The sequence below is a fragment of the Thamnophis sirtalis genome, unplaced genomic scaffold, assembly GCF_051295495.1.
Source record: "Thamnophis sirtalis isolate CommonGarterSnake01/CBP01778 unplaced genomic scaffold, rThaSir2_p1.2 scaffold_3, whole genome shotgun sequence".
Taxonomy (NCBI): Eukaryota; Metazoa; Chordata; class Lepidosauria; order Squamata; family Natricidae; genus Thamnophis; species Thamnophis sirtalis.
In genome coordinates, this window is record NW_028261383.1 from 149,701,410 (window position 1) to 149,726,660 (window position 25,251).

General features: G+C 40.3%; 1 protein-coding gene across 1 annotated transcript in view; it reads left to right on the top strand.

The window, feature by feature from the left end:
• Positions 1 to 12,579: 12,579 nt before the first annotated feature.
• ACVRL1 (activin A receptor like type 1) overlaps positions 12,580 to 25,251 on the top strand; it is a 63,510-nt gene continuing 50,838 nt past the window's right edge. Inside the window, exon 1 of the mRNA XM_087710383.1 lies at positions 12,580 to 12,922. The gene's annotated coding sequence lies outside the window, so the exon portion shown is untranslated. The remainder of the gene's footprint in view (positions 12,923 to 25,251) is intronic.

Below are 25,251 nucleotides of genomic sequence, written 5' to 3' on the forward strand. Positions count from 1 at the left end.
GTGGTGTTCTAACCACTTCATTATCTAACTTTTACACACACACACACGCAAAAGAGAGAGAGACTGTGCATATGAAAGAGAGAGACAGAAAATTAGTAATTATATATATTTATTGTAACAGTAATTTAGCAGGTTACAGTGCATTAGTCCTTCTAATTTAGGATTCACCTCATAGCCCAAAGAGAGTCCATTGGATATCTAGACTTGGATTTTCTTTTTAGTTTTACCGGCAAGCTCCAGTTCTCTCTCTCTTGGCAGGTGGCAATTCAACAGATCAAGCTTTCCTGTTGCTGAAATTTCAGGTGGCAGGAGCATGTCACATTGTAAGGACTGTTTAGGGAGGAGGGTGCTGACAAGCCGCTTGTATCAGGAAATAAAACAACCCTGTGCCAACTCTGTCATGTGGCGTTTGGAGTGTTGAGAATTCGGCTGAGGAAAAGGAACTCTTGCACAGAGGCTTCATTCTCTGAAGAAAAACGAGAAATGCAATGAGCTCCTGCTGAAAAAAATACGTTACTATTTCAAGAGAAGCGTCGATAAAAGATTGGTGCAGAAATCATCTGGGCCTCCATGCTCTGCCATAGATGGGTGGGCAGCTGAGATTTCCAAAAAGGGAAAAAGATGGCTGGCATGATTAGAGGAATTAGAGGTATTCCAAGACCCATTTCCTGCAAGGAGGAGACTTCCTTTTCCTGCCTGCCTAGCAACAGACCTGCTGGTTATCAGATCAAGAGTGTTTATTTCCAGTTCAACAGAGGCAGACGCCTTGCTTTCCCATCTGAGGATCTGAAATCAACCCCGAAGCTAAGATAAGGAACAGCTCTTAAAGCGATAAACTCAGATAGCAAGCGATGACCCCCAGATCTGAAAAAAGAAAAAAGAAAGGCTTATCGGTATATGTGAAAGTAATTTCACATATATAATTTCACAATGTTTTAGAAAGCTCAAGTGCTGCCTTTTTTTCCCCACAGGAAACTTCAGAGGAGGAACTGCATTTCAGCTGTTTTCTTCCCCATTCTAATAAAGTTTATAAATAGCTGTTGCAAAATGATTACTAAACTTAAAATGCTATCTTTAAACTTCTGAGGGGGACTTTAAAACATGTGATTCCCACTCTCTGCACTCAGACAGAAATACCAGCGATATAAAAGAATATACTTCATAGAATGTTAAGAATGGTACACATCAATGGTGAAATTCATTTTTTTTTACTACTGGTTCTGTGGGCGTGGCTTGGTGGGCGTGGCAGGGGAAGGATACTGCAAAATCTCAGCCAGAAGTGGTATTTGCCGGTTCTTCGAACTACTCAAGATTTCCACTACTGGTTCTCCAAAACCTGTCAGAACCTTCTGAATTTCACCACTGGTGAATGGGATGTTTGTAAATCACATCGACCATTATACCAGAGTAATTTGTATTCTTAGAGTAAGAATTAATTCTAGCTTTCAGCTTTCATCAAAATGCTAGTATAGGGAGAGAAATAAATATCTACTATTCATCCTGGCTCATCTTCAAATATTAGTCTTGGTCAGACTGTTACATGAATCCCCAAACATAAGGGGGGGGAAGCAATTTTTAAAAGGGAGGGTAGGACACCTGGTGAATTTTTGGAATCAATAAGTGATCAGGAGCTTGATATGGTGGCTTCTGAGCAGGAATTATGTCAGCTGATTCTAGAGACCACCTTGGTTGATCAGAGACCTCTAAAAGATGAAGCAGCAAAAGCAACAGAAAGGATGCCTAAAGTACCCTGGGCAGAGATAGAACACTGAATTTTATTCAAATAAGAGCTAATATTTAAACCTATATCGTGGCAATAAGAGTGCATTTTGAGCTGCAATCTCCCTGCAGCCTGCTTCCCTGCTCGTCATTTTAGTAATAGCCCTTAGACTTATATATCATTTCACAGTGCTTGTACAGCCCTCTCTAAGCGGTTTACAGAGTCAGCATATTGACCCCAACAATCTGGCTCCTCATTTTGCTGATAATATTGCTTACGTTCACTGAAGTCTTCTTAATTGGCAAAATCTGGAGAAGTGATTGAGATAGTTCCTTGTAGAGCAGTGGTTCCCAACTTTTTTTGGCCATGCCCCACCTAAGCATCTCTAAAATGCTGATGCCCCCTCCCCCCGCCGTGACATATAATTGTTACTTTACTCAAAAAGTGAACTCTACTCACCCAGAGGAAGCCTAAAAGGCCATTAACTTGGTTTAAACAAGGTCCAAATTGGCCCCATTAAAAATCAAAATGCCTCCCTGTGGGGCGTAGGCCCCAAGTTGGGAACCACTGTTGTAGAGTCATGTCCATGCATAGCAACTTGTAATATCATATAAAGTCCAGTGAAATGGATAGATTGTTCTTCGTCATAAACTAGGCTATCTTTAGCTTGGATCCACTTCCATTCTTTGGAAGCTGGCATATTGGATGGGCCCCTGAAGTGCTGGATGCTGGTGTTGCCTGTCCTGAAGAGGTCCTTCCAGAATCCAATCATATCAGACAATTATCATCATGTCTTCAATCATAATTTTCTGAGCAGGGTGTTGAAGCAGGGGGTTGGACTAAGGCCAACAGCGGATTTCCCCTCCCCTGCTGTTGGCCTTACATTCTGGTTCCAGCCCGCAGGGCTCGCACTGCTCTGCTCACTGTGGCTGCCAGCAAAAGTAAGGCCCGCACTCGGGCCTTACTTAAAGGTCGCGGACCGGTGGGGGAAGCCAGCTGGTGGAGGAGCTATGTGGGCAGTGCAGCCTCATGCTCCCTGGCTGCTGGCTGCCACAGCAGCGAGGCCCAGCAGCTGCGGAGAGTCCGGGGGAGCAAGATGTGGGCTGGGGAGGGCAAGCGGCAGTGGCTCGCCTTTCTCTCTGCCACCAGCCATGGGAGAAAGGGAATAGTAGGCGGGAATCAGGAAAGCTGAACTGCTGCCCAGCCCAGAGCAGCGAAAAGTGGCTGAGGAGCCTCGCCATGTCCACCCCACCCCCATCCTGAGACAGCCCTTCGGCCTAGCGCAGCAGGCTTGGAGCAGATTTCCCTCCCCTGCCGTTGGCCTTATCTTCCAGTTCCAGCTCACGGGGCTCATACCACTCTGCTCACCGCAGATGCCCACGAAAGTAAGGCCCACGCTTGGCCAAAAGGCAGGCTCAGTCGGAACGCAGGGTGATGTGGACGGGCAGCAGAGGTGGGTTCCTACCAGTTCGCACCAGTTCGGTAGAACCGGTTCGTCAAATCTACCGAACCGGTTAGAAGAGGTTCCACCAGAAAGCAGGCCACACCTACAGAAGAGGTTCCAAAAGTTTTTGAAACCCACCATTCACACACACACAGAAATTAGAAAGAGAAAGAAAGGAAGAAAGAAAAAAAGAAAAAAGAAAGAAAAAGTGAGAGAGAGATGAAAGAAAAAAAGGAAAAAGGGACAGAGAGACAAAAGGAAGGAAAGAGAGAGAGAGAGAGAGAAAGAAAGAAAGAAAGAAAGAAAGAAAGAAAGAAAGAAAGAAAGAAAGAAAGAAAGAAAGAAAGAAAGAAAGAAAATACATGGCCGGCAAGCCACTCCCACCAGGTCACATGGCTGGCAAGCCACTCCCACAAAGGAGGCCACACCCACAGAGTAGGTTCAAAACAAATTTGAAACCCATCACTGACGGGCAGCCTCGTGCCATGAGGGCTGGATTAATTGCTTCGGCGGGCTGTATCCACGGGCCATAGTTTGAGGATTCCTGGACTAGAAGATCTTCAAGATCCCTTCCAACTAAGTTGTTCTGTTCTGTTCTGTTCTAATACGTGTGAGTGTCATGGGCAATAACACCTGTGCAGGAAGCCTCCAATTGATTTCTGGGTATATTCCGAAGTGATAGTTTTAACCTATTAACCCCGATTGGCTTGGTTCCAGGTATCTTCAGAGCCACTTCTTCCAAGTAGAACTAATCAACTGGTAAGATCTTCATAAAGTAATGGAGGAAGTGAGTAGGAAGTAGTATTTGGGATTATGGCCCCTGGTCTATGGAATATAACCTTCCCACAAAAGCTGGTCAACCCTAACAATATTTCAGAAGTTGCTGAAGACAGAATTGTTCACTTAGAGGCAATTGCGTACTCTTAATTTGACTGGTAGTATTGTTGCTGCTATTTATAAGCTTTTATGCCCCTTAATTGTTATGTTTGTGACATATTATTAACTGCTGGGAGGCTATTATGGGATTAGATTAGAATTCAAAATGGATACACATACATTACTGGATTTAAAACAGTGGGAAATAGCTTCAAATTCTCAGTCAGCTATGAAGCTCATTGAATGATCTTCATAATCACTTTATCTCAGCCAAAGTTTTTATGAGGAGAGATAGAAGGTGATTTCTTATGCTTTTGGGAAAATGGAGGAATAAATATTGAAATTATATAAATATTATAGCTTGGAGGGTCTGCTCAGCTTTATGCCAGAAGATTTATATATAAGAGGGGAGGCCTGCTCACAATCACTATTAGAAATAGCTATCATAGCACATAATTATATCAGATTATATATAAACACTTTTAGGTTAGTCCCAAAGTAGTAAATTAGCCATAAGAAAAAACTTCATTTAATATAAGTACCGTGTTTCCCCAAAAATAAGACAGGGTCTTATTTTCTTTTGACCCATGAAATAAGCACTTGACCTTATTTTGGGGGAGGTCTTATTATTTTTGAGGGGCAGGAGGTGGCGAGCGTGATCACCTCATGGTTACTGCTGTGTTGCAATATTTTCAGGGAGGGCTTATTTTAGCGCATGCACTCAAAAGCCCGATTAGGCTTATTATCCAGGGAGGTCTTATTTTCAGGGAAACAGGGTATATGAGGGGTATCTCAAACTGAATAGACCAACGATGCATCCAGAAGTTGGAAGGATGTCATTTATGAAAATGCCAAGCAACTATATTTGAAATATAAATATTCCATTCCACTTTATGCTTAAAATTCTTTTTTACTTACGGTATATACAATCCAGTTGGTTTGAGATGTAAGTCATGGGTGCCCGTAGCAGGAATCAGCAAGTAAAGGCAACTGCTGAACTGTGAACCAGGAGGTTGTGATGCAAACTCCACTTCTTATGTAGTTGTTTGTGATGTTTTGAGAGAAATATGACAGGCCACAGCTTGCATTGTGATGTCACATTGTTCATTTCATACTTCTGGCAACATCACAATTAAGTATAGAGGCACAAAGATATATTTAAATGGCGAAGATGAAAAGATGTATTGCAGACTGAGGATGGATGGTTACTTAGCTGAGATGGTGAAGAATAAACTTCACCTAAAAGTTAGCTGACCAGAGCAAGATTCCAGCCTTGCAATAATTTCAAAGGTCACCCATACTTGCCTGTTACAGCAAAATTAAAAAAGGCTGACAAACCTGTACAAAAGACTGAATGTCACTGAGGAACAAGAGAATGTTAGAATTAGAAGAACTGTAGGAAGTTAAAACTCTCCTAGAAAAATGAAATATCCTGGGAAATATTAAAAAGGCAAAATATTATATTTCCCTAGATAAAACAAACTCACTCTTAATATCCCCCACGTTTGTCAATTGGCCATTAAAAAAGCCTGAGCTGGTCTACTCTACATAACACAGGTAGGATTAGTCTTCCACAGAAACTCACCACAGGGCACCTGGGAAGAAGCAATGCTCAACCAAACTTGGACTCAAAGCACAATTTAAAGAGTTCCCCTGCATGGCCCCATGAGAGTCTGACAACCAATCAGAATACAAACTCAAGATCAAAGGCCAGAGAGGAAAGCTAGGAACTTTCAGCATCTCTGTCTCTTTTCTTCTTCAACCAACATCTGAAAGCATGTGATCCCCATTTTCTGTTCAGGAACTCAAGCCATGTGTTCCCGTCCACCATTAAACCATCTTTCCAAGCAGCCTCCATGTTCCCAGTGTCTTTTTCCCCACTTGGAGCTGAAGCCAGATGGACATTTCTTCCAACAGAACATAACTGGAGGTTTGGTTCAGATCACTTTTTATGGTAGGATAAAGCATTAGTGCTTTAATAGAGATTTTTAAAAGCATTAACAAGAAGTGCTATATAAAGAATATGGAATGAATACAAACTCAGGCTGTGTCCTAAAATACCTTTATTGGTCTTTTAAGCATTTTAGAGGAGGAGGAGGAGGAGGAGGAGGAGAAGAAGAAGAAGAAGAAGAAGAAGAAGAAGAAGAAGAAGAAGAAGAAGAAGAAGAAGAAGAAGAAGAAGAAGAAGAAGAAGAAGAAGAAGAAGAAGAAGAAGAACAACAACAACAACAACAACAACAACAACAACAGGCAAAGACAAATGGTTAACATATCAAGATTTGTAGTGTAGGAACATGGAAAACTTTAAGATGAGGTCAAGAGAACAACTGACTACCAAGGGATTTATTTTTCAAGGGTTTCATATGCATAATTAAAAGAAATATTTAATTCAGATTAAAAATCTAACTAGAACTGAACAACATAAGATGGAATTTGAAATTGAACTATATACAAATGAGCATGTGATTGCAGAAATATACAAACTTTTGTTGAGAATTGAAATGAAAGAAGAACAAGTTAAAGTTACATGATAAAATAGATTAAGAATGTTGGTTATAACACAGATGGATCAGTAAGAGAAGATGTGGGTAAAAGGATAGAAAGTTATATTGTGTTATAATTTAAGAGAAACTTTTTATATAATGATGTGCCATTGGTATACTACATCAGAGACATTATCTAAGATATATAAAGCTACTTCTAGGTAATGGTAAAAATGTGAAAAACACAAAGAGAGACCTTGTGATCTTTGGTGGACGTATACAAAAATCAAAAAATAGATACAAATACTTATATTGATATAAAGAATTTTTAAACATAAATACCAAGATGAAAGCTTTTTATACTGGGACATGGGTAATCATTTAGAGATTTATAGAAGACTGATTTTTTAATATTGTAATTACAGGAAGATTAGTATATGAACAATGATGGATAAATACTGAAATACTCACAATGGAGGATTGGAATGTGAAGATGACAGAATTACCACCAGCACCAGCACCACCCCAAAAAAACCAGCAAAATTTACCTATTAAAAGATTGAAACTTTGAATGGATTTTTGCTGAAAAAAGTGAAATGGTGATTTATGGAATTGCTGATTGAAAAAAAAAAGAGTTGAATCTGAGACCAAAAGGGATCTCTGTAATATAATTTGAATGAGCAAGGAGGGATAATACTTTATCTATAACTGCTGAAAAAAAGATCAAAAGTCGCTTCTTTAATTATCTTTTTCTTTTTTTTCTTCCTGTAATTTTTCATCTATTTTCATGTTTACCTTTATCTATTTTTTTAAATAAAAACTAAAATAAAAAATTTAGTATTTATTTATTTTATAAAAAATAAAAATATATAGTAGATGGTGGAATTTGTATCATAATAAATGTGTCAGGATGATTTTTGTTGCTATAACCTTATTTGAGTTTTGGATCTGTGAGGAAATGATTCGGACTGAATATTAGCAAAGGGTTTGAGGAGGTGACTAAGAACTGGACTGTTAGTTGCGAAGTCCTGTTTGACCCATCGCGACCACATAGACAACGTTCCTCCAAGCCTTCCTGTCCTCTACCATCCCCTGAGTACCATTTAAGCTCACGCCTACTGCTTCAGTGACTCCATCCAGCCACCTCATTCTCTGCCGCCCCCTTCTTCTTTTGCCCTTAATCTTTTGCCAGCATTAGGCTCTTCTCCAGTGAGTCCAGAACTGAATAGTTTGATTCAAAATAAGCAGAAAAATTTTGGCAGGGTTTCTGTATAATAGGTAGATTTGTATCCTTTCCAAAGGAAATTGCTGAATTTAGATTCAGTTTTTTCCAACAGGAAGAGGAAGTTAACGGGAGACAGGAAGGAGAATGGGTCTCTTGCCACATTTTTGTCTTGCACTTTTAGTTTTACCTTTATGTGGGGTTCTGATTATACTAAGATCATCGTTAACTGAAGGACTTTGGGAACTAAAATATTAGTTTCACACAAATGCACCCTTTAATTCTGGCAAGTATTTCAGACATTACTCATTAAATCGATAGGAAAACATGACAGAATTTACATCTGATATGAATGCAATCAAATGGGAAACTTTCTTTTTTTTACTATAGAGATTATGAAGTTTATTCGGAAAGGAGATACATTGGTTTGGATAAAGATCCACTCAGTGTAACAAGTTCTGCAAAAATAGTTACATAATACTCACAAATTAAAACCACCATCCTATTTTCTTCACACCAAAAAGCAGGAGGGTTAATATACAGCTTCAGTTACCCGTATATTTTGTGGTAAGTACCTAATTTTCAAGCCTGACTTTAACAGAGCTAATGCTGCTAAATTAAAACTGTCGGGTTCCTAACTTATTTAAAATTTCTAACATATCTGCATTTCCATGGAAGTTATACGCAGATGGATTTATTTTCAAGGGCTAAAAAATTAAACCAGTATGGATTAATGTTGGATTAAGCATAGATTAATTTTGCACAAGATTACAAGGCCATAGATATCTTCTAATGTTACGGGATAATAGAATTTATCTTCAGTTGCCCTTATATAGAGTACAAATACAAGTAGTCCTCAATGTATGACCAAAATTGAGCCCAAAACCTCTGTTGCTAAGGGAGACATTTGTTAAGTGAGTTTTGCCCCATTTTACAACCTCTCTTGCTACACTTGTTAAGTGAATCACTGCAGTTGTTAAGTTAGAGACACGGTTGTTAAGCGAATCTGGCTTCCACATTGACTTTGCTTGTCAGAAGGTGGCAAAAGGTGATCACATGACCCCGGGACACTGCAACCGTCATAAACGTGAGTCAGTTGCCAAGTGTCTGCATTTTGATCAATGCTGCAACAGTGGTAAATGTGAAAAATGGTGCTAAGTCACTTTTTTCATTGATGTTGTAACTTTGAACAGTCATCAAATGAAACTGTTGAAAGTCAAGGACGATCTGTAAATTAGCCTTCTTTGAAAAGCTGGCATGGCAGAAGATTGCTTGATTGCCAGTCACTGGAGTTTCTCTTTGACAACTTTATTAAAATTCTTGGTAAGAGCTTCTGTGGCATTAGCAACCTCCTTGCCGTGAAGGATGTCTTTCAGTTTTGCTCTCCAATTTCACTTCTGAGAAATGACACAAATAGAGCATAATGGTCACAAGAGACATTGAATTAACCTTCAGAATTGTTTTAATAAATATTGGAAACAAGGCAAGTTGCTCAAAACACCAAGATGAAATCAGCATAATGCTATTTCTCCCATGTGTTCTCCCAACCCTCTCAGAACATACTATCTACTCTCTCTCGTGATTAGAGAACTGGAAGCATCTCTTACAAAACAAATAGCAATTAATTTCTACAATATGTTTGTCCTCAAGGTTGCTTAAGCATTGGCTGTTTCTAAACACTGATTTTTTTTTTTACTTCGCTCACTATTGTCTGAGTTCATACTGTGTATCCCTTGGTCATAAGCTTTAGTCTAAAAATCACAATAGCTGAATTCACAAAGTTACTGTGGTATAATAAAAGCATTAAGAAACGACAATTAGCAAGGGGCTACACAGTCCCATGTTTACTCTCTTTAATTGACTGGGTTGGTGAAACTCTAAGTGTAAATCTGGAAAGCCGATGCTATAACCCCATGATGGCGAACCTATGGCACGCATGCCAGAGATGGCATGCAGAGCCTTCTCTGTGGGCGCGCGCGCCATTGCCAGCTGCTCCTCATACGTGTTGGCAAATAATGGCCGTTTTCCAGGCTGTTTCAGGCTGTTTTTGGAGGTGTTTTCCAGGCCTGAAAAATGGTCTGAAAATGGCCAAAAAAAATGGCCAAAAACAAGTATGCATACACCAGCCAACTGGTCTTTGGGTTTAAGGGACTCCAGCACGCGCATATGCGCGCGTGTTCCGGCTTGGGCACATGGTGCCGAAAAGGTTCGCCATCACTGCTATAACCTATATTAAGGTTAACAGAATTCTACTCAAAATCAGAAGTTTGAATAGCATCTTAACAGTTAAATGTTGAAACCCTTTAACAAACCAAGTTAATGATTGAAAAGTCCAATCCAATGCACATTTATGTGTAATCAATAAACATTATACCCTGAAAAAATGGCATGTAATTTCAACCAGTGGGATGTTTGGATGGCAGGAAGGGCTTTTATAATGCCTTGGTAAGACCACAATCGGAATATTGCATTCAGTTTTCATTGCCACCATGTAAAAAAGATATTGAGACTCAAAAGAGTGCAGAGAGGAGCAACAAAGATGTTTAGGGGACTGAAGGCTAAAACATACAAAGAATGGTTGCTGGAATTGGGTATGTCTAGTTCGGGGGTCAGCGATCCACGATGTTGGAGCTGCATGTGGCTCTTTCATCCTTCTGCTGCGGCTCCTTGTTGCTCAAACTAAATAAACTAAATAAATAAATAATAAATAAAACAAACCTCAACCTATGCATCATAACCACCAATGTGTGACACCCACCAGCATGCAAGTTATTGAGCTTTTTGACTCCCAGTAAGCCAACCACGGATAAATCCAAAAAAAGAAAAATTTCAGAAGAAAACAAAATGTGTAATTCAACTGCATATGCTACTTTTTTGGTCGCTCAGGAAATAGTCAGGCACAGGGTTTTGTGGCTCCCGATGTTTTCTTTTCTGTTGGAAACGGGTCCAAATGGCTCTTTTAATGTTTAAGGTTGCTGACCCCCGGTCTAGTTTAATGAAAGGAAGGACTAGGGGTGACATAATAGAAGTGTTCTATAATAGAAGTGTTCAGGGGCTGCCACAAAGAAAAGAGTGTCAACCTGTTCTCCAAAGCACTTGAAGGCAGGACATGAAGCAATGGATGGAAACTAATCAAGAAGAGAAACAACTTAGAACTAAGGACAGAATAATCAATCAGTGGAACAACTTGCCTACAGAAGTTGTGAGTGCTGGATGTTTTTAAGAAAAGATTGGGCAGCCATTTGTTTGAAATGATATAGAGTTTCCTGCTTAAGCAGGGGGTTGGATTAGAAAGACTTCCAAGGTCGCTTCCAACTCTGTTATTATGTTATTTTTGTTAATGGGGCCACAATATTACAGTTAAAGGGTCACCTCTTTGTGCATGTGTATGATGAAGATGCACACTCAAAAGAGGCAGAGGACTGACATGCACTCATATACAATGCTGCTAATTTCAGTCAAAGAGTTTCATAAAAGCCACTCTGTTAACCTCTCTAGGTGACTGGCATCTTCTGTGACAAACTCTTCCTAAAGAAGGAACAATTCAGTCTTGCCTGAAACTCCTTAGTTATTGCTGTCCCTAGTCAGGACCAGTTCTAAGGAGTGAGACAAGAGATACCAGATACCAGCCAGTCAAACAGGGCAGCCTGCTTTGGATTTCTAACTGGGTCAGGATCAAGTATGGGCCAAAATGTGGAGCTAAAGTGTCTGATGCAGAATGCAAGCAGCAAGCACTGAGGACATGGCCATGCTAAGCAGGTTGAAAAGTCAACTCTTCTCCAGATGTCCCCTGGCTGCAGAGCCGAGCACACAATGTGGAGCCATTGCTGCTCCCAACAGAATACAATTGTGCCACTTAGGGCCTTAAGGCCAACCATGTGAATCCATCAGTCTGTAATCCAGTCAACTATGGCTTCATCAACACATCACAGCCAAGAGAAGCATGATCTAAAGGAGGCATCAAGTCACTGGTGGATCTGGCAACCTCTGAAAATGAAACCCATAGCAAGGAAGAGGGGGGAGGAAAAGGTGAAACAAGAGGGGCTGTATGGGAGATCATGGAAAATGACTGCCGAGGGGGGTGCTTGGGTTTTGTAGGGAAAGTACGTGTGTGTGTGTGTGTGAGAGAGAGAGAGAGAGAGAGAGACAGACAGACAGACACACACACACACACACACACACACACAGAGAGAGAGAGAGAGAGAGAGAGAGAGAGAGAGAGATCCAGCCAGAGATACAGAGATACAGAAAGAGAGAGAGAGAGAGAGATACAGCCAGAGAGAGAGATACAGAGAGAGATCCAGCCAGAGAGAGAGAGAGAGAGATACAGAAAGAGAGAAAGAGAGAGATACACAGAGAGATACAGAGAGAGAGAGAGATCCAGCCAGAGAGAGACAGAGAGAGAGATACAGAGAGAGATCCAGCCAGAGAGAGAGAGAGAGAGAGAGAGAGAGAGAGAGAGACAGAAAGAGAGAGAGAGAGAGATACAGAAAGAGAGAAAGAGAGATACACAGAGAGATACAGAGAGAGGGAGAGATACAGCCAGAGAGAGAGAGAGAAAAAAATACAGAGAGAGAGAGACAGAGAGAGAGACAGAGAGAGAGAGAGACAGAGAGAATGTGTATAGATCTCTGCTCTACAATAGGAAATGCTTTATTAGCTGGGAGTGGTGGAGAAAAGCCAAGCAGGAAGAGGCAGTAATAAGAAACATTTTTAACTTCTCCCACATCCAGATCTTGCCAAACCGCTGCTTTCAGGCGAGAGGCTAAGAGAGGGGCTGGAAATAAGATCTCGTCTTCTATCCCCCCCCCCCCCGACACACCCACCCTGCTTTTCAACACACCACCTCCCTGAGACAAACTTTAGCCAGACTGAGCTTTGGGCTGAATCAGTGGGAAATCATCTTCTTTTCCAGTTGGGAAATAGCGAAATGGAGAGGATGATCAGAAAGAAGGTCTGTGACCCCCTCTCAGGTTAAGGCGCAATCAGAGAAAAACTGGGATTTGCCCAGGGCAGAGACATTTAAATACACCTTTCCAAAAGGCACTTCAGGTTTTGATACTGGAAGAAAACCACACATCGAAGGAAGAGTTCATCACAGCCTGCCAGAAGCAGGAAAGCAGCAGGATACAGGACGTAGTCAAGCTCTGCTCCCCTCCCAATTCAAAATCTTCCGGGTAAGTTGCAATATTGGTGTTTCTTTTTTTCTGACTTTTCTAATTTTTTTTCCTTTTCAAAATTCAAACGCTCCCAAGCAAGAAAGGAAAATATTCCCATCTCCTAAGACTGACTCTTTCAGCATCAGGTTTTCTGCAGGGGGCGAGAGGGGGCAGTGGGGGGTGGGGGTGTCAGAACAGGAGAGGCAGCCTAGCAGGCTGGAGTTTCCCAGTGAAGTTGTCAGACAATCTGTCACAAACTAAATGAGTTTACTTTTGCCCCTTTTTTTCCTGAATGACTGCCCATTTCTTTCTTGCCGAGTTCAGCTTGAAGAATGGTTCCCCTTCTAAATCCAGGCAACAGTCATGTCAAATTTCCAAAGCAGTGGTGAAATTCAATTTTTTTTTACTACCGGTTCTGTGGGCATGGCTTGGTAGGGCTGGCAGGGGAAGGATACTGCAAAATCTCCATTCCCTCCCCACTCCTGGGGGAAGGATACTGCAAAATCTCCATTCCCACCCCACTCTGGGGCCAGGCAGAGGTGGTATTTGCCGGTTCTCCAAACTACTCAAAATTTCCACTTCCGGTTCTCCAGAATCTGTCAGAACCTGCTGAATTTCACCCCCACTCCAAAGACAGCATGAAGCTACTTCCACTCTAACTTAAAATTCAAAGTCCATCTTCCAGAGGGGACTTCAATTCCTCAACGGAAGGGCATCCACATCTGTGGAAAGGCTGTCAGGCCATCAGCAGTTAAAACTGAGCATGATGGCCTTGTAGAATATTTGTATAAAGACTACATCTTGGGATAATGATAGCTGATTTATTTTTTAAGGGATTTAGGAGGGATCCATCTTGGGTTGTAATAGCTCCAAAGAGCAGGGCCATGACTTCTTAAGAATCAAAACCCAGTCACTACAAACTCTTTAAATATTTCAAACATAGGTGACAGTTTTTGCAGGCCTAATTCCAAAGAAATATAGTATCAAGGGTAAGCTAGTTCCAGCAGCAATAAATGTAGGCTCTTCCATTCTTTTCTCAAAATATGATTTTAAAAAAATTATTAAATTTATATGCCACTCAGGTCGCTGTTTAAAGAGACTCTGGGTGACATACATAAATTAATACCAATTTAGCAGGCAACTGGAAAAAGCAAAAAATGGACAGGTAATCTGACTGACTACATACACCTATTTAAGGGATATAAAATGTAATTGTTGTAAGATCCAAAAACTATATGGAAATGTTAATGCCAGAAATGTTGCACTGTGTCCAATGTTTTTAATGTTTATCTAATAAAAAACTTTTTTTAAATAAAAAAAGCAAAAAAATGTCCTCCCACCACCACAAACAGACCCCATCTATGTATTTGTTGGATTTGTACTTATTCCTGTCTAAGGGACTGGTTCTGATTAAATTTTAAATGGGAGACGTCTTGGGACTTAATCCAGATTGAGTTGGGGGGAAACCCCAAAAACCCCATTGTACCAGGAAAAAATGTAATCACAAGTCAGATCTGACTTAAGGACAATTTACGTTTTCCCTCCTTTTTTGTGTGTGGAGACTCTGGCTTTTATGCCAGCATCAGGCAGTTGTAAGATGTCAAGGTAGTTGGCCAGAAATGAATAGAGAACCAGCACAAGAAAGAAATAGTTAAACCTCGTTTGTGGAGAAGAGATGGTTTCAGAGAGAAAGCAGTACTTTTCTCTCTGGGCTAGAGAAAGGTTAAGTCTTCCTCCGTGCCTAACCACTCCCTAAATCCCTTCCTTGCTAAATTGCTAAATTCAGATGTGCTCTGAGATTGTTGAATATTGCAGGTGCTGCCTCTTCAGAGTAAAACAAAGCAATTAAAATAATTTGCTGCCACTCACAAAAAGACCACATTTCCAAATCAGAGGTATAATTAATGTCTAATGTGGAAATACAATACAGAGAGCAGACTGAACTGAAACAGAGATTGCCTAGTCAGTTTTTTTTCTTCAATAATGAAATACAGTAGATTGCTATTTAAATTACAGTCAGTGTCAGTGGTGGTATTCAAATAATTTAACAACCAGTTCTCTGCCCTAATAATTTCTTCCAACAACCAGTTCACCAAAGTGCTCAGAAACCTAACAACCGGTTCTCCCGAAGTGGTGCAAACTGGCTGAGTGAATATCCACTTATGCATGTACACATGCAAATGTATGTATGTATGTATGTATGTATGTATGTATCTGTGTTCTATATCATATTTTGCTCTCTTATTTAGTGATCCTTCAGCAGCCAGTTTAATTAAGATTTGTTGCCTGAACAGATTAGAGCAGTGTTTTTCTATCTTGGCAACATGAAAATGTATGGATTTCAAACTAGCTAGTGAATTCTGGGAGATGAAGTCCACACATCTTCAAATTGCCAAGATTGTGAAACACTGGATTAGGGAATACAGAGCAGTCATAGAGAAACGCTGCACTCTGTTTGCATAATGCCTTTTTAACTGCTTGTGTTTTCTGCTACTGGCTTGTATTTACTATGTAAACATGGGACATCTGTGTAATGCAGCAAGAAGGAGGAATAAACACAAATCAGTAATATTAGAGATATTTGGAGCAGTCATAGGTTCTATAACTGGCTATTCTATAGCCTCAGAATATGTCTGTGTATTCAACAGAGACCTCAATATTAGGTCTTAGAGACACGGGATGTTATCTATATAGGCATGTGTCATTTCCATATGAGGAAAGTACCTATACAACATTCTACAATATTTCTATATAGTAAATGCAGTCAGTAACAGAAAACCACAAGCAATTAAAAAGGGCACTATTCAAACGAAGTGCCTACTTTGTCGATGGCTGCTCTGTATTCTCTAATCCAGTGTTTCCAAATCTTCCCAATGTTATCCTAGAGCATTGATGGTGAACCTATGGCACACATGCCCCAGATGGCACACAGGGCCCTTTCTGCAGGCATGACAGCCATCACCCCAGCCCAGCTCCACTGCGCATGTGTGTGCGCCTCTCACTGGCCAGCTGTTTTTGGGGTCTCTGCTGTGTATGCCCATGGGGGCATGTGTGTGGGGTGTGCACGTGCAGGTGTGAGGGGCATGCATAAGGTGTGTGTCCCCGTGCCCGTTTTGGCTTCCGGATTTGGTGCAGAGTCTTCCCAGGCCCAAATTTGGGGGGGGGGACACATGGAGAGGCAGCATGCACAGGGATAGGAGCACACGGAGGGTCGTGCATCCATTGCATTATTGGTGAGGGCACAGCACATGAAGACAAAAAGGTTAATCATCACTGTCCTAGAGTCTAGATTGAGGAACCATCCCCAGAAAAAAACTTTTTAGTCCTGACATTTCTGAATGGATTTTCCTGTGGAAGGTCTTTCAACCTCGGTTTTCCATGCAAGCCTGTTTAGATGAGGAGATGGCAGCAAGGGAAATGTTCTGATCCAGTAGACTTAACAATGGCACAGCCTTGCAACCAACCATCATTTTATTTTGCTTAATACAAGGACACTATGAGATACTGTGCAAATGGCAACATGGTGGTTTTCTCTTTGATTTATTTACTCAGCACATCCAAATCAAAGGATGTCCAAAGGAAAAAAAAAGATCAGATCAAATGCTGGTGTTCCTCCCAGGGCAATTGGTTCAGAGTACAAAGTGTTGCATTTGGTCCTGATTATTCTGAAGGGGGTAATGCTGAATTATGATAAATCATGGTTCTAGTAAATCTACATACATCTGGAGATGGGGAGGGAATGCATTTACATAAACATTTTCAAGTTTAACTGCCCAGAGTCACTGTTACAGCACATAACACAGTGGTGAAATTCAAATTTTCTTACTACCTGTTCTGTGGGCTTGGCAGAGGAAGGATACTGTAAAATCTACATTCCCTACGCACTCCAGGGGAAGGTTACTGCAAAATCCCCATTCCCTCCCAATCAGCTGGGACTTGGGAGGCAGAGAATAGATGGGGGCGGGGCCAGTCAGAGGTGGTATTTGCCGGTTCTCCGAACTACTCAAAATTTCTGCTACCAATTCTCCAGAACTGGTCAGAACCTGCTGAATTTCACCCCTGATGTAACAGTATATATAAATTTAATAAATAAGTAAATAACCTCAGTAGATTTCTCCCAGTAGTCATATATCTTTCAATCAAGGGCTAAATAGAGAATATTTGAGTTTTTTGGGAGGGGAATCAGAGTAGATCCCCACAAGCCTGAAATCTATCCATGCTTGGAAGCATAGATTGAAAATCTGAAACTGAACAGGTTAAGATAATTTTGATAATACAGCAGGAGTGTCAAACTCAATTTCATTAAGGGCCGCATCAGGGTTGTTTTTGACCTCAGGGGCTGAGGTGGGCTGGTTAGGGTGGGCATGGCCAGCTTGACGTCACTCGTGTCGGGAATGCCTGTGGTGGCTCGAGTGCTCTATCAGTGAAAATGGGCTCCTGAATTCCATGTTCAGCCACAATGACCTCCTGCCACCCTCTACCAGCGAAAATCGAGCCTGGGCTGTATGCAGCCCTCCCAAGCTCTGTTTTCACTGGCAGAGGCACCGCAGGCCAGTCCTTTGCTGCTCCCAGGGTGGCCAGAAATAATTCCTCTCTTCCCCCAAACAATTTTTAGTAGAAGAATATATGTAATCTTTTACACTCAGAGAAAAAAATATACAATGTGTTTGTTGGAATGTGGTATGTTTGAAAAGGATTTGGGGCTTCACCAGATCACAAGGGAAGTCTTTTCCACTTGCACCTAATCACACCATAAACATACATTGACAACAACTTTTTTCTTCAGCATCTCCAAAATATTGCCTTCATGTCACTTCCAGTCCATGTATAAAGTTATATACTTAGATTTAGATTGCCCTTGGTTATAGGGATGTCTGTTTTCTTTATTCTGGCATCATATATAGGCAGCCTCAAAAAGTATAAATCTTATTAGGCTTGCTGTCAGACCTGCCACAGCTTAAACCTCTAAATAGAAATGATCCTTGGCTCCATTTGTTGAGAAAGGAATAGTTTATGAGAGAGTGTATTGCAATAGTGCAAAACCAGAACTGAGAATCACACGCCAAAATCCTTAAATTCTACTTTTCCATCCCTTAACTCATTGCTCTCCCCAGCATAACCAATCTATCAGGTAAGATGTTTTCCTAATGGTCAATTAAAGCATAACTTTAGTATGCAGTTTCCAATTGCCTTGGAGGCATATCAAGAAATTCTAGTGACCAGGAAGAAATATAAGCTGGGAAGGGCAGCAAATCTGACATTGGTGTGTGTGTGTGTGTGTGTTTTGCTAACTCAAGGATTAATAGAAAGCACTTTAGCTTAGCGGTGGTAAAAAAAAAAAAGAATCACACAACTTCCTCAACTATAGCTAGGTTTCTGCACAGAATCAATCAAACCACATTTTGTACGTGCCAATTTACTTGTGTTATTTGGCTGTAATTTGTAGAGTCATCGTTTCTCTTTTTATATGATAAACATATAGGAAGTCGACAAAAGCCAAGCCAATATAAGAACCTGTTTAGCTGGGTTCTTCCCTTTATCCAATACTAGATTCATTTAAGTGGAGATAGTTGGGGTTTAAGCTGGGACTCTGCTACTGAAAGCTCTTCCAGACATAGGTGATAATCAGAGGTGGGTTTCTGTCGGCATTACTGCCTGTTCGGTGCGTGTGCGATTTTGCGTGCGCACATGACGCGCGCTCCGTGCATGGGTGCAGTTACCTACAATTAGGTCTGTGCATGTGCAGAACATTTAAAAAGTTCAAAAAAAGATGTTGCTGTGACCGGGAAACCAGTTCGGGGGCGTGGTGAGCATGCCGTTCCTATCCATTTGGAGACCCAATCGCCATTTCCACTACTGGTTCCACCGAACTGGTGCGAACCAGTAGGAACCCACCTCTGGTGATAATCTATCAGCTAAGGAAGATGACATTCCAGGGTGATACAGAAGTTCTAAGTTAAAATTGTTAAATTTAAATGCAATATGGATTTAGATATTCTGTTGACTTCTGATTTTTCCCCTCTATTGCTACTCTTTATTGTTTTAGCACTCGTGTTTAATAGCAATTAACAGTATGACTTGAGTATCAGGTTCATGTAACATATGAGACACAATGGATGGCTTCATTGTAACCTGAAACCGTAATAAGGACTGTATTGTTTTTGCTTAGCATAAAGTGCGAATTTAGCCATTGTGGTTTACAAGCCATGCCATATTGCTTTTTTTGTTGTATGAATTCAACAAATTATAGTTTATTCATCTATGGCATATGATGTGAGCTCGCTCAACATGCCATTTTATCAATTCTCACCCATCATCTATAAAAACATAAGCATACTTTATCCAATCATCATAAAGATTGGGAGCTTACTGAGAAGTCATTGGAATCCCTGAAAAATCCTTTCCAAATGCAAAAAAGAATTCTGTTGGTCTCAAAACCTCAAAATAATTTGCTGATTTTCCTTTTTATCGTTAAAATAAACAGCTGTGTCTTGGTTCCTCTTCTAACAATAATATCCATGTGTCTTTGTGTGCAGAAGTGACTTTTGGCCAAATTTCAAAATAGAGAACTGGAGTTGTGATGCCCAGGCAGTGTCATACTTCCGCTCCACGACAATAATGAATGGAAGAAAGCCTAACTAAAAGCCAGATTCATGCTTAAAGAGGGAACTGCAACAGTCTTGTAATTTCACCAATCTTTAATAGTTTCATAGCAGTGACAACGCCTCTATCATAGTTTAATCTGAAGACAAGCAATATTTTTGGGGCATGCAGTTATTGTGTGAACTGTTAAGGTTATATTTAAAAAGGGGATGGTGCCACTGGGGAAAAAAGGTCCAAGGCATTAGCTAATATTTAATATAATTAAAAAGAGCTCTGCCATCTGCAGCTGGATCCTTCTACGACAGCGGTGTCAAACTCAAGGCCCGCAAGTCAGATCCTTGCCAGAGTGCTGCAGGAAGCTGTCACAGCTGAAAACAGAACCTGGGGAGGTCGCATTCCCCCCCCCCCCAGCTCCTTTTTTCACTGGAAGACTGCTAGCAAAACAAATTAGTAGCAAAAGTGGATTCCCCCCCCCGCAACAGATGCCCCTGACAGGAGTGGTGTTGAGCTGGCCACGCCCACAATGCCCACTCACATTGGCCACTCCCCCGAGGCCAAACACAACCCTGGTGTTACCCTCAATGAAATCAAGTTTGACACCCCTGTTCTAAGAGATCCAAAAGAAAGGGATGAAACCCTTAAACTCCTATATATTCCTATATATATTTTTGACAAGATTGCCTAATATACATAATTTTTAAATATTTTTATTATGCCCACATATTTATGTGTGTGTGTATATATGTGTGTATTATCTATCTGAGTGCACACACAGAGAAACCCTTAAAAACTGAAGATAAACTGTTCTGAACTATGTACATTAAAACAAACACTGTCCATTTTGTGATTACATGGGTTACTGAAAAAATGAGAAAAAAAATAATGTTATTTTTTAAAAAACATCAATTTCAAAATAGTTTAGAAGCTTAAATTTAGAAGACGGTTAACCATGAGTCTTAGTTACAAATAGAACTGTCATAGATGTCAGATGGCAAAGCATTTGGTAATATGATCAGAAGGTTCCTAAGCCCAGGCTGTATATTATTTTCCCTCTATTAATAAGTTTGTGAATTCAGTGCTGCAAGATCTGGCAATAACCGACAGCTCAGATGACTTTAAAAAAAGTAATTAAATTTATGGAGGAGAGCTCTATTGGTAGCTCACAACTATGTTTCTCTTACATCATCATTGTAACCTTTTTGTATGAAATGATATAAGATTTCCTGCTCCAGCAGGGGTTGGAGTAGATGACCTCCAAGATCCTATCCAAATCTGTTGTTCTGTTATTCTGTCTTCATATGCACTGTAGAGAGATGTTATTGTCACAATTAATGTTGAGATAGATTTCTCCTTATTCTTCAATATCAAACTGCTAATTGTTGCTTTATTTTCTTCTATCGAGCTTTCACAGTTTATTTAAATGCCTAGAAAAAACACCTACACTTGAACCAATTTACTTCAGTTAAAATTACACTAAATTAATTAAATTTATAATTACTTTTCAATTATTTATTCATTTTATTTTTCTAACACATTAAGAATTGAGTTGGTAGCTAATTCTCAAGGGAACTTGAAATCATACCTAAAGTTTTAAAGGTTCTGGAGCTGCTGATTAACCCTAACCCTACTAACTCTGGATAGCAGCACTTTTCACCAGTGGAAAGTTTTCAATTGTCTTCACAGGCAGATCCTCAGAAACATGACACAGTAGAGAATTTCCCCGGAAGACTCACCAAAGCAGAACTGGGTGATACACTTCTCTTCATGGAGATTAGAACTTCAGTAACCTTTGAATTGCTGATTCATTTAATCATGGAACAGTCTCACAATCCTCAACCACATTTAGTACTTCCCCATTCCAGCAGCTTCATACATGTAAAATGTGACTCTGGTACAACTTGAAGATAATCATATTAGTATTCTGACCACCGATGAAGCTTGGAGCATAAGTTCCAGGTCTCAATCTACTCTGAATTACTTAAGGAGAGAAATTGTAGAAAACATCTCAGATATAAAAATATATGAAAAGACTTATTTAATCAGTTTATTTATTTATTTATTTATTTATTTATTTATTTATTTATTTATTTATTCATTCATTCATTCATTCATTTATATTTCCTATTTCTTAACTGCCCATCTCCTTTAGAGATTGTATTCAGTGTTCTCTTTCTCGTATCCCTCTGAAAAATCCATAGGGCTGAATCCGATAAACTGACATTCAAAAGATGTGTTTCTTCTGAATCTAGGAATTGTTCAAGTGGCATTTAATCACTGGAAAAGAGGGGGGGATGAAAATAAGTTCGTCTTTGTATACACTGATTTACACCTATCTTTTCTCTGTGTGTCTCTCTCTTTGTCTTTTAAATGAAAATGGACTGAAATTCTGGTTTTAAATGCATGAAAAATTAAGGAGACACTGTTTTTAAGCCTTTAGATATTTATTTCTGAGTGGTTCCATTCTGAAATGCCATGCATTTCCAGGAATACCATCTGGAATGCTTACCCTGAGTAGAAATACAGATTATAAATGAAATAAATAATTTGTTAATGTTTCTAGGTGAGGTGGGTGGCAAGCAAGTCAATCAGCCAATCAATTGCTATAATCTCATGATTATTTCATGAATCAATGTGCTATAAAGATTAAAAGAATTCCAGATTCATTTGATTTTACAGTTTCAGTGAAGCTCTAGAACCATTTCTCTTTGCTTATAAATTGTACAACAATATATATATATATATTTAAAGATGTTTAGATCAGACTTTGACTCAACGTTAGAGTGAACTCCATAGTGCTGAGTTCCAAATATTATTTCTCCTCAAGCATTGTGGTTTGTAAGTTTCATTCATAGCTTCTTTGGTTACAGAAGATAAAATAGTATTCCCCACCCCCACCCCTCCATGTTTTTATGTTTTTCTTCTCTCTACTCTTGTCAAAATGTAATTGCCCAATTTTTGGATCAGAATTATAAAAAGGTTTGATTGTATGATTCCCAAGTCTCCTCTTAAGAGAAGACACAGAAGATAGTTGACATGAGAAGGCGCCTCTTTGGCGTATCCTCTGGGGACTCCAATGTAGACGATGTCTGTGAGAATTAGAACTCAAGCCAGTTGTGAAAGAAAGAGGTCACTGAATTTTGCACCGAAGGCAGAGAAGTCTGGGAACAGTTGGAGGAAAAGTAGAACTCAAATGTTGAAGCTGAGGAGCTGGCCAAGAGGAGGAAAGATATACAACAGAGGGGGAGGAAATACAATGGGGGGAAGAAACGTGGGAACCAGACAGAGTTCTCCTGTCATCTAAAATATTGGCCCTAAGATGAATATGTCCAGAGAGAGAGGGTGTTCCACAGTCTGAGTATAATCAGACACACAATCAAAAGTTCCTTTTGGAAAATGGGAACAATCAAAGAAGACTTCTGAAAAATTCTTCCACTTCAGAGTAATCATTGGCAAGATGCACTAAAGCGTTGGCTGTGTGGCTTAGCCTGAAGTGCAAATTCATTCCTTGCAATTCACAAACCGTACAATAATTGATGGTTTATTATGTGTTCAACACACAGTGTTCCAAATCAACAGTGGCTTAATATAATTGTGGATCCATCGTATAAACCATGGCTTGCAAAAATGCAAAGGTGCTACCCTGTTTCCCCGGATAATAAGCCCAATCCAGCTTTTGAGTGCATGTGCTAAAATAAGCCCTCCCCTGAAAATAAGACCTCCCAAAATATCTTGCAAGACAGCAGCAGCCATGAAGTGGCCATGCTCGCCGCCTCCTGCACCTCAAAAATAATAAGACCTCCCCGAAAATAAGGCCCAGTGCTTATTTCAGGGGGGGGGTCAAAAGAAAATAAGATCTTGTCTTATTTTCAGAGAAACACGGTACTAAACACTCATTAAGGTCTGCAAGGAAAATGAATTGGTGGTGGAGACGAGAAAGAAGCACCTGCATTAGATTTTCTGGGACATCGTATGCAGAACTTTGATAGCGTTCTTTTCTGAGTTCTCAGTGTTTATAGGCCTATATTGTTTGAAAGTTGTGCCTGTATTTTTCTTTCATCAGCAGGAACAAAGCCAGCTGTTTCTTCGTGAGGTAGTTTGTTGCCCTGCGAGGCGGCCTCATGGCTGGAGCCACACTGGTGATGTCTTCCTCCGATAGATCTTTACAAGCTTATAGATCTCTCTGTATATGTCTCCGTTTCTCCCCCATCAACAGCAGAATCTAAACAATCTTGATTCCTGTCCAGCCTGCAACGCCCAGGCTACAGGCTGGAATTTTTGAATGGCAGGAAACCGAGACATAGCTTGTTTGTTGTGTTAGGAATCTGTGGGTGAAACAGAACAAAATGAGTCCTGGACTTTCAGGACCCAGATATTTCTGCATTTAACAAAGGGGAAGGTTGCACGCGTTGGAAGCAGATTGGGCTGGGTCACGACTCTGCTCGATTTAGTTTGGCAGGAGTTTTTCTTTCACAAGGAAGTGAACAAATAACCAACCCCTTGCCCTCAGAAAGAAAGAAAGGGGAAAAAAATCCATTTTGCTCCTATCTTCTCAGTGGAACAGCTGGAACCTTTTTGGATTCTTGCACAGAGTATTTTTATATCCTTGATGAGGTTGCTGCAAAAAAAATCCAAGTCTCTCTCAAATCAACAGTTGACCTCAGTTCATGAAGATACAAGAGCAAAGCTGGAAAAAAGCCAGAAATGGTGTGCGGGGGGGGGGGGGAGAATCCATCACCATCATAGTAGTCTAGGGAAACCCAGGATCTTTTGAGGCCAGAGACTACCCCTAAATAGCTTTTTGTCTTCTGGACAGGCAGGAAGAGTTGAGAACAAAAATATAAAAACTTAAGGTTCACAAATGAACTGGATGTGCAATGAGGCCATGCACATTACCTCTTTCATGGCTTATTATTAAGATTTATTAAGATTATTGACAGCCTTCTAGTGCATTTATTTGCAGATGACACTAAGCTGGCAGGAATAGCCAACATCCCAGAAGTCAAATTCAGGATCCAAAAAGATCATGACAGACTTGAACAATGGATCCTATCCAATATCATGAAATGTAATGTGGAGAAAAGCAAAGTTTTACATTTCGGCAGGAAAAACCAAAGAGGCAAGTACAGATTAGGCAAAACCTGGCTCAAAAACAGTAACTGTGAGAAGGACCTTGGAGCCCTAGTGGACGTTCACTTAAACATGAGCCAGCAGTGTGTGGCAGCAGCCAAAAAAGCTAATACAATCCTTTGTTGTATAGGCATAGAATCAAAATCAAGTGAAGTATTAGTATCGCTTTATAAATCCTTAGTAAGACCACACCTGAAATACCGCATCCAGTTTTGATCACCACACTACAAAAAAGATGTTGAGACTTTGGGGAGAAAAAAGTGCAAAGAAGAGCAACTAGGATGATTAAGGGCCTGGAGACAAAAACATGTATAACAGTTGCAGGAATTGGATATGTACAGTCTAGAGAAAAGAAGGGCTAGGGATGACATGATAGCAATATTCCAGTTTTTGAGGGGCTGCTACAAAGACGAGGGGGACAACTTATTTTCTAAAGCTCCAGAAGGCAAGACAAGAAACAATGGATGGAAACTAATCAAGGAGAAAAGCAACCTGGAATTAAGGAAAAACTTCCTAACAGGAAGACAATTAACCAGTGGAACAGTTTGCCTTCAGAAGTTGTGGGTGCTTCATCACTGGAGGTTTTTAAGACTGGACAGCCACCTGTCTGAGATGCT